Source organism: Ambystoma mexicanum, chromosome 6p (genome assembly GCF_040938575.1).
Source record: "Ambystoma mexicanum isolate Mex_15411 chromosome 6p, UKY_AmexF1_1, whole genome shotgun sequence".
NCBI classification, from domain to species: domain Eukaryota; kingdom Metazoa; phylum Chordata; class Amphibia; order Caudata; family Ambystomatidae; genus Ambystoma; species Ambystoma mexicanum.
In genome coordinates, this window is record NC_090935.1 from 143,278,480 (window position 1) to 143,295,302 (window position 16,823).

Here is a 16,823-nt window from a genome sequence, read left to right on the forward strand (position 1 = left end):
CACATACATTTGGATCCGTCCTACAACAGAGACCCATGTTGGGCCTCTGGAGTTCAAATGTTCCTTTTAAATGTCTGGGGCTGTGCCTTTCACCTCTTTCTATTCTATGTTTAGGACTAAAGCTCTGAGCTTCTTTCCAACTTTTAATGGCCCAGTTTTAGGCATGCAATACTTGACTCTTGACATGGCTCTGGCATTGCCATTGCCTTAGTCGAAGCTACCTTATGATTTTTGGTGGCAGAATGTAAAGGTCTTGTAATTGAAGATAAACAGAAAATTGAAATTAACAGGTTTTATTAGAGAGGGTAACCATATACTGTGCCCAGCTTCTATTTAGCCATCACACCAGCCGGAAATACCACCCACAGACAGGGCCCTAACTGTTAGCGGACAGCCCTCCACACTGATTACTATACCACAAGACAACCAGACCAAAGTAGAACCAACTGGGCATCAGTAAACAAACAAAGACCAAACAACCTCCTATAATGCCGCATAAACGACCCATTCCGAGGGATAGAAAAAGAGAAGAAGCATCAAACACTCCCGAACAGCAACAAAGAACCACAATTACAGAACGCAATCCCGCACTATGGAACAAGAATAGAACCAACTCTGAGAGAAGAGACAAATCCCTCTACTTAACTCCTTACCTCGCTGACAACTGGTCACCAGAGCAAACCAACCCAACGCTAGAAACAGCAACATCAAGCTACCCAACACAAACGTGCAGAAGAAGGATAAACAACACAAGAAATAACAAACACACAACCGATGCAATAACACCTTACATCACCAAAGCAAGAAGAACTTCCAACCGAAACCCCAAGCTCATGGAAGACGAACCCGACGAAAACAAAAACCCAAGACAGAACCTAGAAGAACTCATCGAAAACTGACACCCCAAAACCTACACCTCAGCAAGAGATCGACCAGGAAGGAAACCGAAACACAGATCAGAAGACTACCTCTACAAGAAAGCCCAACACAAACAACACCTCCAAACTCCACTGCAATCTTATAAACGCAAGATCCATGTCAAAACACTCAACAGAGATCTTCGACCTACTCGATGACAACAGCATTGATATCCTGTTCATCACAGAAACATGGCTGGATGACAACTACAAAATCACACTCCAAAGCTGCCTTCCAACCAACTTGAAATGCCTTCAAATAAACAGGAAAAACAGAAAAGGAGGAGGCGTCACAATAGCATTCAAAGGACACCTGAAAATAGAAACAGACAAACTGCTCAACATCCTCCACTGTGAAACCATGGTAGTACACCTAACAGCAAGCCCAAAACCAATGTCTCATTCATCCTGGTATACAGACCAACCTTCGTTGACAACTTCATAGAAGCCATCACCAACATAGCCATCAACCACGAACACCTAATCATCCTGGGGGACTTCAACATCTGGTTTGAAGACAGTCTCGCCAACTCCCAAAACTCACTGATTGAACAACTCACTACCATGAAACTGCAACAACTAGTCAAAGGGGCAACACACTCGGCAGGACGAAGCCTCGACGCAATTATCGCAAAAAAAAACTCATCACCACGGCACCGCCGATACAAATATTGTGGAGCGACCACCTCATCATCCCATTCGTAATCACTCTTCCTACTCAAGTCTGTATCCAACCCCCTAAACTCACAACCACCTCAAAAAGAAACTGGAAATGCGTCAAAGAAAGCAACCTATTCGAACAACGGGAGTCAGCCAAACTCTCAACTACAGAACTAGAGCTAGCTGACCTAGACGGGAATGCGGAGCTACTACACAAATGGATTGCAGACGCAACCGACAAGATCGCCCCAGAAAAATCATTCACCCCATCAAAAAAAAGAGCAATGGCCAAATGGTTCACCCCACTACTAAGCACCATGAAAAAGGAAAACAAAAAGATGGAACTGGAAACAGGGAGGAAAGAATACAACCCAGACAAAAAAAAACCTGTTCCAGAGACAAATCTGTGCATACAAGAAGGAAATTCAAAAGGCAAAGAGAAGGCATTATGATGACAGAATCACCAATGCCACCAACACACAAAAAGAAATGTTTAACATCATTAAAGAGATGAGAAACCCACCAGGCTGCAACACCACCCCAAACCCCTCAGCGAAACTATGCAGCGACCTGGCAGACCACTTAAAAAAAAATCAACGACATACCATAAAAAACATACCAACCGACCACAACATACTACCAGGCGACCCTATCACAGAACCTCAGCACAAACTCAAAAACCTTCCTGAAATATCAGCAGAGGCATTCGCAATTCTGGTAAAACACAGCTTGAAAGCTGGTACACCCATCGATCTTTGTCCACCGGACATCTACAAATCAATCCCCGAACAAGGAACGCCAGGAGAAACGTTCTGAACCTTTCACTAGCAACAAGAACTGTACCAAAGACCTTCAAATCAGCATATATCAAACCACTTCTGAAAAACACAAGCGGTGACATAGAAGACCTCTCCAACTACAGGCCGATTTCAAACATTCCCTACCCGGCAAAACTCCTGGAACCCTATGTATATAAACTAACCCAAGAATACGTAGAAAAACACCACCTGCTAGACCAAGCTCAAGTCGGTTTCAGACCCGCAAGAGGAACGGAAACAGCACTACTATCCATCTGGGACGACCTAAAAACGAACGCAGACTCATCAGCTCTCATTCTACTCGACCTCTCTGCAGCCTTCGACACAGTCATGACGCCCTAACCAAAAGACTAGAAGAAATAGGCATAACAGACACAGCACTACTCTGGACCAAAACATTCCTAGCAGACAAAACAGAAACCGTATGGATTAAACCCTTCAAATCCACTCCAAGAGTTAATGACTGTGGATTGCCACAAGGATCCTCACTATCACCACTGTACTTAAACATCTACCAGACTCCGGTTATCAGAATCTTCAAAAAGTACAACATCACATGCTACAACTACGCAGATGATACCCAAATCATCTACAAAATCAAAGACACCCAAGCAGATCATTCAACCCTAATCGAGTGTATAAAAGAAGTCTTCAACTGGATGACTGCCAACAACCTGAAAATCAACCCAGGAAAGACAGAAATCATGATCATATCTAAAGACCAAGAGAACGAAACAACCATCCCGTGGCCAACAGAAATGGGAACCGCACCATCATCATCTAAGGTAGTAAAAAATCTGGGAGTCTTGATGGACAACACCCTAACCTTAGAACCACAAGTAAATACAACAGTCAAGAAATGTTTTATCCTCCTCCACACAGCAAGAAGAATCCTACCTTTCCTCTCCTTCACGCACAAAACACTCACAATTGTCGCCCTCATCATGTCAAAAATGGACTATGCAAACAGCCTCTACCTCGCAATACCATAATACCTCCTAAAGAAACTACAACGTATCCAAAATGCAGCAGCAAGACTACTCCTCAAACTATCAAGAAGAGAACACATCACTCCTGCCCTAAAAACACTACACTGGCTCCCAGTAAAACACAGCATCACCTTCAAAACAATGTGCATAACGCACAGGGCAATCATTGGACAAGGAGCCTGGAACAAAAACCATACCTCAAGAAGAAACTTTGAGGCACCTCCTTCTACCACTTAACCGCAAAAATCTGGAACAACATCCCAAAAGAAATAAGAAACACCAAAAATCACCTAACATTTAGGAAATTACTAAAAACCGGCTCTTCAACACCACAGACTCAAACTGAAAACAGAAACAGAAAGAAAAAGGGATGACTAAACTGGAGTGGACACGGACAACTCCCAGTACAGACCGTGAACAACTCCCTATGTGAAGAAACTCCCAAGGCACCTAGACGATGGACACCGGTCATAGTAGAATACAGGAGATGGACACAGAGTCAACAACTCACACATATTCCCACCCAATACCCACACACACACCTTAGTTGCCACCAGGTACCACAGTGTGGTGGAATTACCGGGATATTGGCAATCACCACACTATCAGGGCTGTGGACACTGACAGGGGCACTAGCCCTACGAGTGGGAAGGGAAGACAAGTAGCGCTGCAAGGGAGGCTGAGGGAGGAGGGGACCAGATGTGAAAGCGACCCTGAAGGCCGGACGGATCCAGATCAGAACAGACACAAGGGTGCTCCCAAACCCCACCTGGGGAGATTACGCAAACCAAGCACCTCAATTCAGGATAAAGATGCCAATTAACCAATTGCACTAACAATCCCCCACTCTGCATACACCTCTCAAACCACAAATCAAACACAACCACAAACCTTCAGCTCAACAAACCGCACAAACTTCACTACATTGCAACAACAAAACAAAAAATTCACATAGACTCGCACAACAGTACACGACGACTACCGGCCGAATACACCCCAGGCCCAGCCAACGGACCCACTGGGCTGAGGCCGCCAACAGCTTATCACTGCTCTCTTGCACTTTTCCAGCTCCTTCCCACTAACCCTGTCCCTCCCTTCCTCTTTCAGACACGCCAGAGTGCCAGGGGACCACTCCGGTGGTGATAGTGTGCGGTACAAATGTTCTTTAACATTAACATCAGTGAAGGTTTAGGACAGCTGAAGATCAGGGCCTCTTCTTATCCCCATTAAGAGCGGTCCAATTCTTCTGCAGCAAACGCTGCACTGTTCCCAGGTGCACCACAGTCATAATACCATTCCCAGACTCATTATTTCGATGCAGAATTATCTGCTGGCTATTGGCGTAAATGAAAGTACAAAGGCTACCATTGTTGATCAGACAGACATGAGGTTACATACAGATAAGAAGCAATACGGACAGGATAGAAAACAGTTGAGCAACATGGGCAAATGTTAAGCTATCAGAGCAAAAGCTGCCAAGTCTAACATCTTGACCTGCCCAATGAGAAAAGATGAAATGCACGCGAGTCTCCCATAGAGTCCCATGAGCTGGTTCAGGCAATGGACAAACACACTGGGGTCAAGTAGGTCAAAATCAGACAACAGATCCAATGCTGCCTCTCTTCCCTTGTAACTCTCTGATAGACATGATCGCTTTGTGCACTTTTGGACTTGGATGCAATTTGGCAATCTCTCATCCAACCCTTCAACCCCGTATACGTCTTGCATTGAGGTGCTTCTTCACCATCAGATATTTTACTCACAAAGAGTAGGTTTGAAATATGGGGTGCTTTCGACCACTGTTGAATGCTGACATTCCACTGCAACTGCACTGCATTATAAGGTGGCATTACCAATATTCTCTAAGGCTGGTGTCATGAGACAGTTCTTGCTTTTTACAATGAGTCATCAGCGTGCATAGTCTAAAGACAATGATGCTGTTGTGGTAAAAGGACCACTGACTATTCCGGTGGATTGGTGAACAATTAGTAAAAAACGAACAATAGGACAAAACAAACCAATGACAGTACCAATGACAGTACTTGGTTCTGCGCAAGTGAGAACCCCCCTCCTACTGTGCACCGTTCTCTTATACCCAAAGGAACACATACATTTCAATGGAAGGGGTGGTCCGGACAGGGCAAGAAACCATACTGAAACCATGTTGCAAGAAAGTGAACAAAGCCCCACTATACAGGTCTTTCATACAAGCTGCATTCTTACATGTAAGACAGTGTTATCAGGGAGGACAGCATAACGTGATACATTTAGTGAAGTTGAATATACTCCTCAAAGATTCACACACAGTCTGAGGCAAATGAGAATTCTTACAGTATGATGACTTCTATTTACTAAAGCTGCTTTTCCAATGAAAGGGGGAGCCTAAAACACATTTACATATGCCAAAAGGGCAGCACCTCAGAACCAAGATATGTGAAGGCAAGGATAGCTTCACTCTAGGCGAAGAGCCTTCATCGCAAAGTCATGCGCAGTAAAGCCTAAAGCCTCACCAGCACAAGCTAGAAACATAGTTTAAACATCGCAGTTTGCAGCATCTCCTCAATATTATAATGCAGTAGTATACAAGGGGAGTACATAAAATGTTAATTTCCAAACGTTCCCCCACAAGGCCTTTTGATCAGAGGTTTGCAACCTTTGGCTCTATAGATGCGTTGGCCTACAACCCCCATCAGCCTTAGCCAGCCATAGTCGATGAAGAGAAATCCTGGGAGTCGCAGTCCAAAACCTCAGTTGAGGCACAGGTTGTAGATAGCTGCTTTAGATGCTTAACGCCTTATGTATCATACTGCCTAATAAGTACCACAAACTCTTAAGGTGACAGTACATGCTAGTATACGGTGGCTGGTGGGGCTGAGAATCTCTGGAACTCTTCTTTATGTTTTTGGTATATTTAAGGCCACAGCACAAGAAGAAGGAACTCTTTAGCTGTAGCACAGGCAACATACATCTTTTTGATTGAGGAAGGTATGACAGAACCCGTGTTAGTTGAGATATTGTGGTGAAGTAATCTACCACGTAAAAAACACACACCAGGTGGGCACCTGTATTGGAAACTCTCAATTCGATAATGAAAGTGTATTCCTGCCACCTACTAACTTACACAAAGCAGATGGTGTCATCGCTTGTACCTTCAGAGAACCCCCCACCCACTCTGCATCACTTAGTATGTACGTGACCTTTGCTGCACGGCCCGACACTGCACAGTGCTGTCATCCCTTATTCCGTTTTCAATGTTGATGATGTCATCAAAATTGAAAACAGACAAAGGTGATGACAGTGTAGTTCGGGCCCCACATCAAAGGTAAGTTGCATTTTAAAATAAACAAAGAAATCCCTTGTAGCACCAGCGTAGGAAGTAAGAGGAATGGGAAATGCATCCAGGCTGCTCAGAACACTCGGAATGCAGTCTTGTACCATACAAGACCATGTCTTGCTCATTTAGTTTGCAGGCATGGCTTCTTTTGTAGATCAGTCCTAGCCAGCACAGTCATTGGTGAGGGATCATGGGCGTCCTAGTCAGAAATGTATGCAGGTTGCAGACCCCTTCTTCTTCTTTAAGACACTGATCACTTTACAGCTTTCAGTTTGTACATAGCAGGTGAGCACAGCCCTGGCCACCACGTGAAAAATGCACGTTAGATGATGTTTTATTTCTGATATGTGGTGCTATTTTGCCACTGCATTCTAAGACTGATATTTCTGTAATGATAAAAAAATGCGTGTACCTTGCGGGTGATGCGATCATGTACGTCTTTAAGCATAAAACATAGGTCACCCTCCATCTGACATCATACATAATATAAGCAACAGTTTCCATTTGACTACTCTTCACTGTTAGCCCGTGCGTCATCAGAATATCTCATCATGTCTAATGTGAAAGCTTGCTCACAGTACTTCTATAGTGTGGTTATCTAACTGGGTATTGAACATGGTTGGATTAGAACCCTGGACAATCTTACAAACTGTTGATTTGGGGAAAACCCCAGTTCAGTTTCGAAGGGATTGTGTCCTCCGACGTATTCCTTATCTTGATAGATTTCATCCCAGCTTGCTGGCCTCGGAAATGTTTTCAGTAGAGGGCGCTGCACATCGAAGTCCCTCGAGCTGGTGTCCCTCGACAGCCACCGACTCGGCGCCAACGTCATCGTGCGTATAAATGGACTTGCGCAGCGACCGTTGCTCAGTTCCATTTTTACGCGCTTCGTGGGCCTCGGAATCGTGTTGCTCAGTTCTTTCTTCAAGTAGATTCTATTTATTTCTCGAAGATATCATCTTTATTCAATGGCTTCCTCATCTGAACCGTCGACCACACGGTCCGGCTTCAAAAAGTGTCGTTATTGTGGGAAGAAAATTTTGTTGACGGATCCTCACAGGATCAGTTTGTGGTGCCTGGGATCGGAGCATCACTGTTCGGAATGCGAGGACTGTATGTCCATGACGGCGAAAGCCTTGAAGGAGCATAAGGGGAAGCTAGAAAGAGGTAAGACTCTTAAAACTTCTACTCCTTCGAATGTTTCCTCGCCATCACAGGAAACATTCCCGTTCAAGGTCTCGAAGCGGTTCCCATCAGTCTTCGAGATCGAAACACTCGAAAAAGAGGCGTTGTAGATCTCCCTCTTCTTCGTCTTCTTCTATTTCCCCGGAAAGGGTCACCTGCCCCACGAAACACAGCTCTCCAGCTAAGTGGGAGGAATTCCGTAAGAAAATGCTTAGCGTTTTCGAGAAAACGGCCTCGACTCCCTCGGAGACGGCTAAAGGTGATACCCTGGGTGAAAGACCCAAAAAATCAAAATGCTGCGAGTCGTTGCACCTGGCGAAATAAACTGCCCGAGAGCGTCATGAACCCTCGAGTAAAGGCAGTAAAACCGCGTCATCGACGCCGTCGTCGAAGGTTTCTTCGACTCATAAATCTGCGTCATCGACGCCTTTATCGAAGGGTCCGTCGACGCATAAATTGGTTGCTTCGACACCGTCTTCGACGCCACTGTCGACGCTGATAAAAGACAGACTTACAGCTGTCACTTAATCTCAGACAGTAGAGGTGTCGAGAACTTCGACCATTACCTCGAGGATGTCGTCGACAACCTCGACGACTCCGAATAGGATTCCCACCCTCTCGAGTACTTCGAGGCCTCTTCTAACTTTTTCGACGCCCTTTTCAGGTTTATCGAAGCCTTTGACTTCTACGTCGACAACTTCGACGTTTTCTCAACCGGTGACAACCAATTTGGCCCCCTCTGCTCTAGAAATGGGTTTTAAACCATACCCTAGGCCTGATTACTTTAGAGCTTTGTCCTCTATATATGAGGAGGGGAGTATTCCGACCATGAGAGACCTTTTGGTTTACAAAGGACCACAACACCTATACCAGAGGAATTTATCTCTGAAGAGAACAGGTTAAAAGATCTTCAAGTGTCTTTACATGAAGCAAAGGGTTTAGATACTTCTCCAGAAGTAGAGTTTGCTAAACCAGACCCTGGGGCGCATGCTGAGACCCCTTAAAGGGTTCTGATGGCAAGAATAATAGATTTCATGGGGTGGTCTACACCTACACCTTCTTTTCAGCAGGATGACCTTACTGACATTTTAGTTAAAGGTCCACAGGAAGATCCTGTTGTTCCTTTTCATACTGCTCTGCAAAGAAAGATCTCTGCTAATTGGGACGATAAAAGGTTTGATGCTATGTCCAAAAAAGTCTTTTCGGCATGTAGCATGGCGCTTAAATCTATTAATGCCACTTGCACGCTTGCAAGATTCAGCCATACGCTTTGGGAGTGTGCTTCATCTGCGGCTGACTGTCTCCCGGAAGGTGAGGAAAGGGAAGCATTTTTAAACATCATCAAAGATGGGAAAGATGCAATGTGCGAGTCCCTTCAAACTGGCATTGATTCTGCTGACAGCATCAGCAGGGCCATGGCGGCAAGTACCACAATCCGCAGATTTGCGTGGTTGCGGAAGTCTGGTTTTGCCCCAGATGTACAAGCCAGACTTTTGAATATGCCCTTTGACGGCACTTCTTTATTTGGTAAGAAGGCTAATGACAGCCTGGAGAAGTTACAAACATCCAAGGCAGCAGTGAAATCTCTTGGGGCTGCAATCCGACAGACTCCGAATCGCCCCTCAGGAACCTCCTGGAGGGGTAGGTCCTTTCGCTTTTACTCCACATTCAGAAAAGGCAGAGGACAGCCAGCTCAAAGGGGCCAGAAACGATTCACCCGTGGTGGATGGGGAAAAGGTACAAAAACCGTAGCAGCTGGTGCCGCTTTACCCTCGGCATCTGCGTCAGCCGCTTCTAAACCCCTCTGAGGTCTCCCCTCACAAGACACCAGTAGGGGGCAGGTTAATTCAACATCTGGCAGAATTGCAGTCTATTACGTCAGATGCTTGGGCATTGGAAACAGTTGCCCAAGGTTACTGCCTGCTCTTCCTACACACCCCTCAGAGTCATCCACCGGGGAACAACTCTTTGAAGTTTCAGACCCGCTCCTTATGCAGGAGATTGTAGACCTGCTAGAGAAAGGTGCCATAGAACCGGTACCTGTAGCGGAAAGGAAGAAGGGTTGGTATTCACCCTACTTCCTAGTACCAAAGAAGGACGGAGGACTGAGACCCATCTTGGACTTGAGGGAGTTGAACAAATTCCTCAGGAAAGACACATTCAAGATGGTAACCCTTTCTGATCCTCCAGGCCCTCCAGCTTCAGGACTGGGTGGTATCTCTGGACCTTCAGGATGCTTATTTCCATGTGCCAATCCATCTCAAACACAAGAAATACCTGAGGTTCACAATTGGCAACTCTCACTATCAAATTTGAGTTCTGCTATTTGGGCTGACTTCCGCCCGAGGGTCTTCACCAAGCTAATGTCTGTAGTGGCTGCAAGTCTAAGGAGGGAAGGGATCCACGTCTACCCCTACCTAGACGATTGGTTGATCAGAGCAGTATCTTCGGAACAAGCTCAGATCCAGCTAGATTATGTCTGCCACTTCCTTCACAAGCTGGGCTTCTCCCTCAACTTAAAGAAGTCTCAGATAATACCATCACAGAGACTCCAGTTCATTGGAGCAGTCCTGGACACTTCCCTGGGGAAAGCCTCGCCACCAGAGGTGAGGTCTCAAGATATTCTACAGATAGTCACCAAGTTTCAAAATGCCCAACGTCTACCAGCCTTTGACTTTTTGAGGTTGCTAGGCCTCATGGCATCCTGCATCTTCCTAGTGCCAGAGGCTCGCCTGAGAATGAGATCCCTCCAGTGGGCACTAAGAACCCAATGGTCGCAATTCTCAGGAAGAATGTCAGATCTCCTTCAAGTCCCGGACAGAGTGGCTCGAGACCTTCAGTGGTGGGCCTGTCGGGAGAACATCTTGAAAGGAGAACACTTTTGGCAACCATGGCCGGAGATGACAGTAGTCACGGATGCCTCACTAACAGGGTGGGGAGCCCATGCCAACGACTTGACCATCAGCGGTCGTTGGTCTCCATCGGAGTCCAGACTACACATCAACCTGTTCTAGCTGAGAGCAATCAGACTAGCGCTGAAGGCTTTTCTGCCATCTGTACAGGGGAAGAATGTCCTAATAATGACGGACAACACAGTGGCCATGCACTACCTCAACAAAAGAGGCGGCGTAGGATCACTACCACTGTGCAGAGAGGCGATGCAGCTCTGGTTTTGGGCAATTCAAGAAGGAATCTCTCTATCGGCAGTTCACTTAGCCAGAGAGAAGAACTTGACAGTGGACGCTCTGAGCAGGCAGAGCACAGTCTACCACGAGTGGGAGCTAGCTCAGGACGTTCTTCAAGAGATCTTCGCCCTTTGGGAACCCCTCAAGTGGATCGGTTAACCACCAGTATCAACAGGAAGTGCGATCAGTTTTGTTCAAGGGAATTTCCCCTGAGAGGAGCTCTAGGGGACGCGTTCGTAGTAGACTGGGAGTTTCCACTTCTATACGCGTTTCGTCCAGTCCCTGTCATTCAGATGATCTGGAGGTTGAGAAGATTCCGGAAGACTATGATCCTAATTGCCCCAGACTGGGCCAGGAGAAAGTGGTACCCGGACCTTCTGGACATGCCCATCTGCCCTCCGATTCGTCTTCCGCACAGAGAGGATCTTCTCTCGCAGAAGGGAGGTCAGGTTCTCCATCCAGACATCAGAACCCTCAGCCTTCACGCTTGGTTTCTGAAAGGTTGAGATACAAGGATTGGGACCTCCCGGATGATGTCATGGAGGTGTTGCTTTCAGCTAGAAGGCCAGCAACAAAGACTTTATACTGCTGCCGTTGGAACAGGTTTTGCCGCTGGTGTAGAGAAAAGAATATCGAACCCTTTTCATGCGGTACACCAATGGTGTTATCTTTTTTGCTCTTTTTGGCAAATTCAGGTCTTCAAGTTGGTACGATCAAGGGCTACCTCGCAGCGCTGTCAATTTTCAAACGCACTGCGGAGGAGCCATCATATTTCAAATTACCCCTAGTAATCCAATTTCTGAAGGGGTTAACTAATGTCTATCCCCCAAAGCCGTTCCATGTTCCCTTGTGGGACTTAAATCTAGTCTTAAATTTCCTGATGGGTCCTCCCTTTGAACCACCCCATTCTTGTTCATTAAGATTTCTCACCCTTAAAACAGTCTTACTAGTGGCTCTAACATCTGCCAGAAGAGTGAGCGAATTACAAGCTCTATCTTGCAAACCTCCTCATACAATTTTTCACAAAGACAAAGTTGTCTTACAAGTGAAGCCCAATTTCCCCCCAAAGGTAGTCTCTGAATTCCACATCACTCAGAAGATAACCTTACCTTCATTCTATCTTCCTCCCCATCAAGGGAAAGAGGAAGAGAGGCTACATAGGCGGGATCCAAGGCTTGCCTTGAGATTTTATATCAGCAGACTTGCTAGGATAAGGCAAGCAGACCAACTGTTTATAGGTTATGCAGGACACAAATTAGGATTGCCAATCACAAAACAGACCATTTCAAAATGGATTATTTTAGCCATTCTAGAATGCTACAAATTGGCAGGGAAAGAGCCCCCTCAACCAGGGGTATCGCAGCCTCTTCAGCTCTCCAAAGAGGGGTACCGATTTGGGACATATGTGCGGCTGCCACATGGTCGTCCGCACATACCTTTACAAAATTCTACAATATGGATTCCTCCTCTAGCCAGGAGACCAGATTTGGCAAAGCTGTGTTACACTCTGTTCATTCTTAATGGGAAATATTCCAATTTTACTCCCACCTCCGTTTGCACACCACTGCTATGGGAGTCTATCAAGATAAGGAATACGTCGGAGGACACAATCCCTTTGAAAAACAAGTTACTTCTTACCTTGTAACATTCTTTCGATGGGATGTTCCTCCAACGTATTCCTTATCGCCCCTCCCATCCATCCCTGCAGTAAAAACTTCCCTTGTAGTTGCAGTTTACGCTCCTTCAAGGTCAATAACCAATTCATGCACAGCTAAATTTCAAGCTTCAAAACGGAACTGAGCAACGGTCGCTGCGCAAGTCCATTCATACGCACGATGACGTCGGCGCCGAGATGGTGGCTGTCGAGGGACACCAGCTCGAGGGACTTCGACGCGCAGCGCCCTCTACTGAAAAAAGTTCTGAGGCCAGCAAGCTGAGATGAAATCTATCAAGATAACGAATAAGTCAGAGGAACATCCCATCGAAAGAACGTTACAAGGTAAGAAGTAACTTGTTCTTCTAGAGCATGCAACATTAACGGGCTAGAGCAGCCATGCACCCCAATGCTCTGACATCTATTCCATCCCTAACCTAGAAACGGATGATCAGGCATAGAGAAGTGAGCAAATGCAGGGTACGCACCGTAACGACATCCAGGAAACATTGACGACGTCCCGAGATGAGTGGAATACATCTACTCTATAATACATATGAGTAACTTTAGAAATGAAGAGGCATTGCTGCCCACTGCCTTGTACTGCTCAGAAATTACCGGAACCACCTGATGTCGGAAAGCGGGGCATGTGGTGAGTGGTACTGAAGGCAAAGGGTAGTGTTGTGATTAACTTTGCATTCATCTGGTGCAAGTGACTAGAATCTTGAGATGGAATGCAGGGCTTAGAATGTTTATCTATGAGTGAGTTCCAGGTTTGTTAGTTGCAAGGATGTAAGCCCTGAGAGAGGATGCCGGTGGGTGTCCTATGTCCCCTTTTACTTACCTGACTCTAAGAACTGTATTTGGTGTACCTAAACTTAAGTAAATAAGTTAACAGTTCACTGGAGTGTCAGAGTCATTTGTGGCCAAACCCTGAACTCAACACTGGCGACGAGGATGGGATCTGGCTGTGCTGGGGGGACAGCACCAAAGGGAGACACCCACCGCCCCCCCCTCTGAGAAGTGATCCTCTCTCAGGTAAGAGCGCTGGATGGCTGTGAGGCACTGCAAGTGCAGTGAGGGCAATTGAGGTCCAGACAGAGGTGATACAGAGGCAGAGGGGGCAAGAAAGGCCCAGACAGAGGCGCTACGAAGGCACTGGAATAACAGAGCAGCTATGGATGTAAAGGTGCTGCATGAGGCAGTGGAGAGGTTCTGCCAGGGCAGTGAGGCGCTACAATGGGCAATGAGATGTTGCAGAGGCAGTGAGGCGCTGCATGAAGAGGTGCTGCGAGGGCAGTTAGGCGCTGCAACAGGCAGTGAAGAGGTGCTGCAGAGACAGTGAAGCGCTGCTAGGGGCAGTGAGATGCTACAGAGGCAGTGAGGCGCTGCATGAAGAAGTGCTGCAAGGGCAGTGAGGTGCTGCGACAGGCAGTGAAGACGCGCTGCAGGGGCAGTGAGGTGCTACGTTAGGCAGTGAAGAGGTGCTGCGTGAGGCAGTGAAGAGGTGCTGCATGAGGCAGTGAAGAGATTCTGCAAGGGCAGTGAGGCACTGCAAGATGCGGTTAAGAGGTGCTGCAAGAGGCAGTCAAGAGGCGCTGCAAGAGGCAGTGAGTGGTCGCTGCAGAGGCTGTGAAGTGCTGCATGGTGCAGTGAAGAGGTGAGGCGCTGCGAGGGCAGTGAAGTGCTGCACGGGGCAGTGAAGAGGCACTGCATAGGGAGTGAAGAGGCACTTCAGTGACAAGGGTGTGCTGCAAAGGGCAGTGGGGACAAGAAGTTCTAGTGTTGAAAGGTACAACGGTCTGCTGTAAAGTGCAGTGGGCTCTGTGAGACTTATGGTTATTAGAAGGAGCTGTGAAGTTCATTGGAGCAGCAAGGTTCATTCATTCATTGGCATGGTGAAGTTCAAGGTGGCAGTCTCTCATAAAGCATTTAAGAGAATTGAGACTGTACAAACATTCAGAAGAGTTGGAAGTTGTTAATGGATCTAGGAGGGGCCTGGGGCCCATGGACTGTGCAAACATCTGTTGCGCCAAGGCTACAAGCTATTGGTCATAGTGAAGGCAGCTGAGATCACTGACAAAGTTATCCGATGTCAGCGCTTATCTTTGACTGGAACCGAAGGTTGCTGCGGTTGGCTTGAGTGGAGTCCTGGAGTTCGGCATGAGTGCTGCAGCGGGAGGCCTGACTCAGTTATGAAGTTTGATGGGGATGGGAGCTCTGTGTTCCTCCGTTACTCTCTATGCAATGGTGAAGTAGGAGAGAATGCAGAGGTGCTGGCGATTAGAGTTGAGATACTAGAGCTGATATATATTAGTTTATTAGAGTGATGTTGTAGGTACATGTCTCTCTCTTTAATTGAGTTATGTAGTTTAACATATTTCTCTCCACAGGCGGACTACTGTCCATTACATGTGTTGCATGTGTAAAAAGGTGCAATGGTTGAGGTGAACCGTTGAGCGGACTACTGTCCATTACATGTGTTGCATGTGTAAAAAGGTGCAATGGTTGAGGTGAACCGTTGAGCGGACTACTGTCCATTACATGTGTTGCATGTGTAAAAAGGTGCAATGGTTGAGGTGAACCGTTGAGCGGACTACTGTCCATTACATGTGTTGCATGTGTGAAAAGGTGCAATGGTTGTGGTGAACCATTGAGCGGACTACTGTCCATTACACTGTCTGTATAAAAAGGGAAATGTTGTTCCTAGACTTTGGTGCCATTGTTTTGGCATATGTTGGTAGACATGTATGTGGTGATGTGTGAGTGAAATAAGATATTAAGGTTTTGAGTGTTTATTAAATCTTCATTAGAGTTATTAAGTTGATAACAGTGTTCATCATTAGCTGTTCTATGTAGGCATATTAATATGTTCTCTCCACAGGTGGACTTTTAATTTTAATCCACAGATGGACATTGATGTTAATGTTAATAGATTTTGAAGTGGTGACAGGGTCTAAACCTTTTGGAGTTGGTTGTGGTTATATATGAAATGCTTTGAATAATCTTTTGTTTTTCAGGTGGGACTTTACTGGACAAATCTTTTGATGAAATATTGATCTTGCCACCGATACTTTACTGTTCTTGTTGTTGTCCCTATAGGGGAAAGATGTGTTGTGATTAACTTTGCATTCATCTGGTGCAAGTGACTAGAATCTTGAGATGGAATGCAGGGCTTAGAATGTTTATCTATGAGTGAGTTCCAGGTTTGTTAGTTGCAAGGATGTAAGCCCTGAGAGAGGATGCCGGTGGGTGTCCTATGTCCCCTTTTACTTACCTGACTCTAAGAACTGTATTTGGTGTACCTAAACTTAAGTAAATAAGTTAACAGTTCACTGGAGTGTCAGAGTCATTTGTGGCCAAACCCTGAACTCAACAGGTAGCTCAAGCAGAGCCTCACCTTGTTGACCATCTCCATAAGGTATATTTCAAGTTGGCACAGAACATCTGATGGTCTGAGAATCTTAGCGAAAGTGATGCAGAGAGACTGCACTTTTTATCATTAAGGTTTCCATGGTCTAGCAGGTTTTCAGTGGCCTATAATATGGTAACTTGTAAGAGTTGCACATTGTTATGGCAAAAAGTTATAACAGCCAAGATCTGGTAAGCCCTGCAAAGTTCATTATTATACTTACTGGAACTCTTTGTAGACTTTATGTACTCCCTGTGTATCCCTTCATGGAACTTTAACACAATGACAGATCAAGCAGGGCATGAATGTGGCGATATTACCCGAGGCCTCTGCAGTCCCTATAGCCCACCGCCCAGGTTAAGGGCCTGAGCGATGCAAAGGTCCCTCAACAGTGCAGCAGTGCCATTATCGACAGGGTCAGCCCACCGCCTCAGGTAATATCACCATTAGCACCCTTGTATTTACCTACACGGGTGCTGATGGTGTCTTAAAACCAACATACCTTTACTGCGTGGCCCGACAGACACCCAGTGCTGTCGTCCCTGTATTCCGTTTTCAATGTTGATAACTTCATAAACATTTAAAACAGTGTAAGGAGACGACGCACAGCGAGGCAGCTGCCAGTGCGCAAAGGTCAGTTCATTATTGTGTTACATAAAAAACACACAC

General features: G+C 46.1%; 1 protein-coding gene across 1 annotated transcript in view; it reads left to right on the forward strand.

Moving 5' to 3' along the window:
• Positions 1-16,823, forward strand: part of ARID3C (AT-rich interaction domain 3C) — an 815,039-nt gene that overhangs the window by 758,907 nt on the left and 39,309 nt on the right. The window lies entirely within an intron of this gene.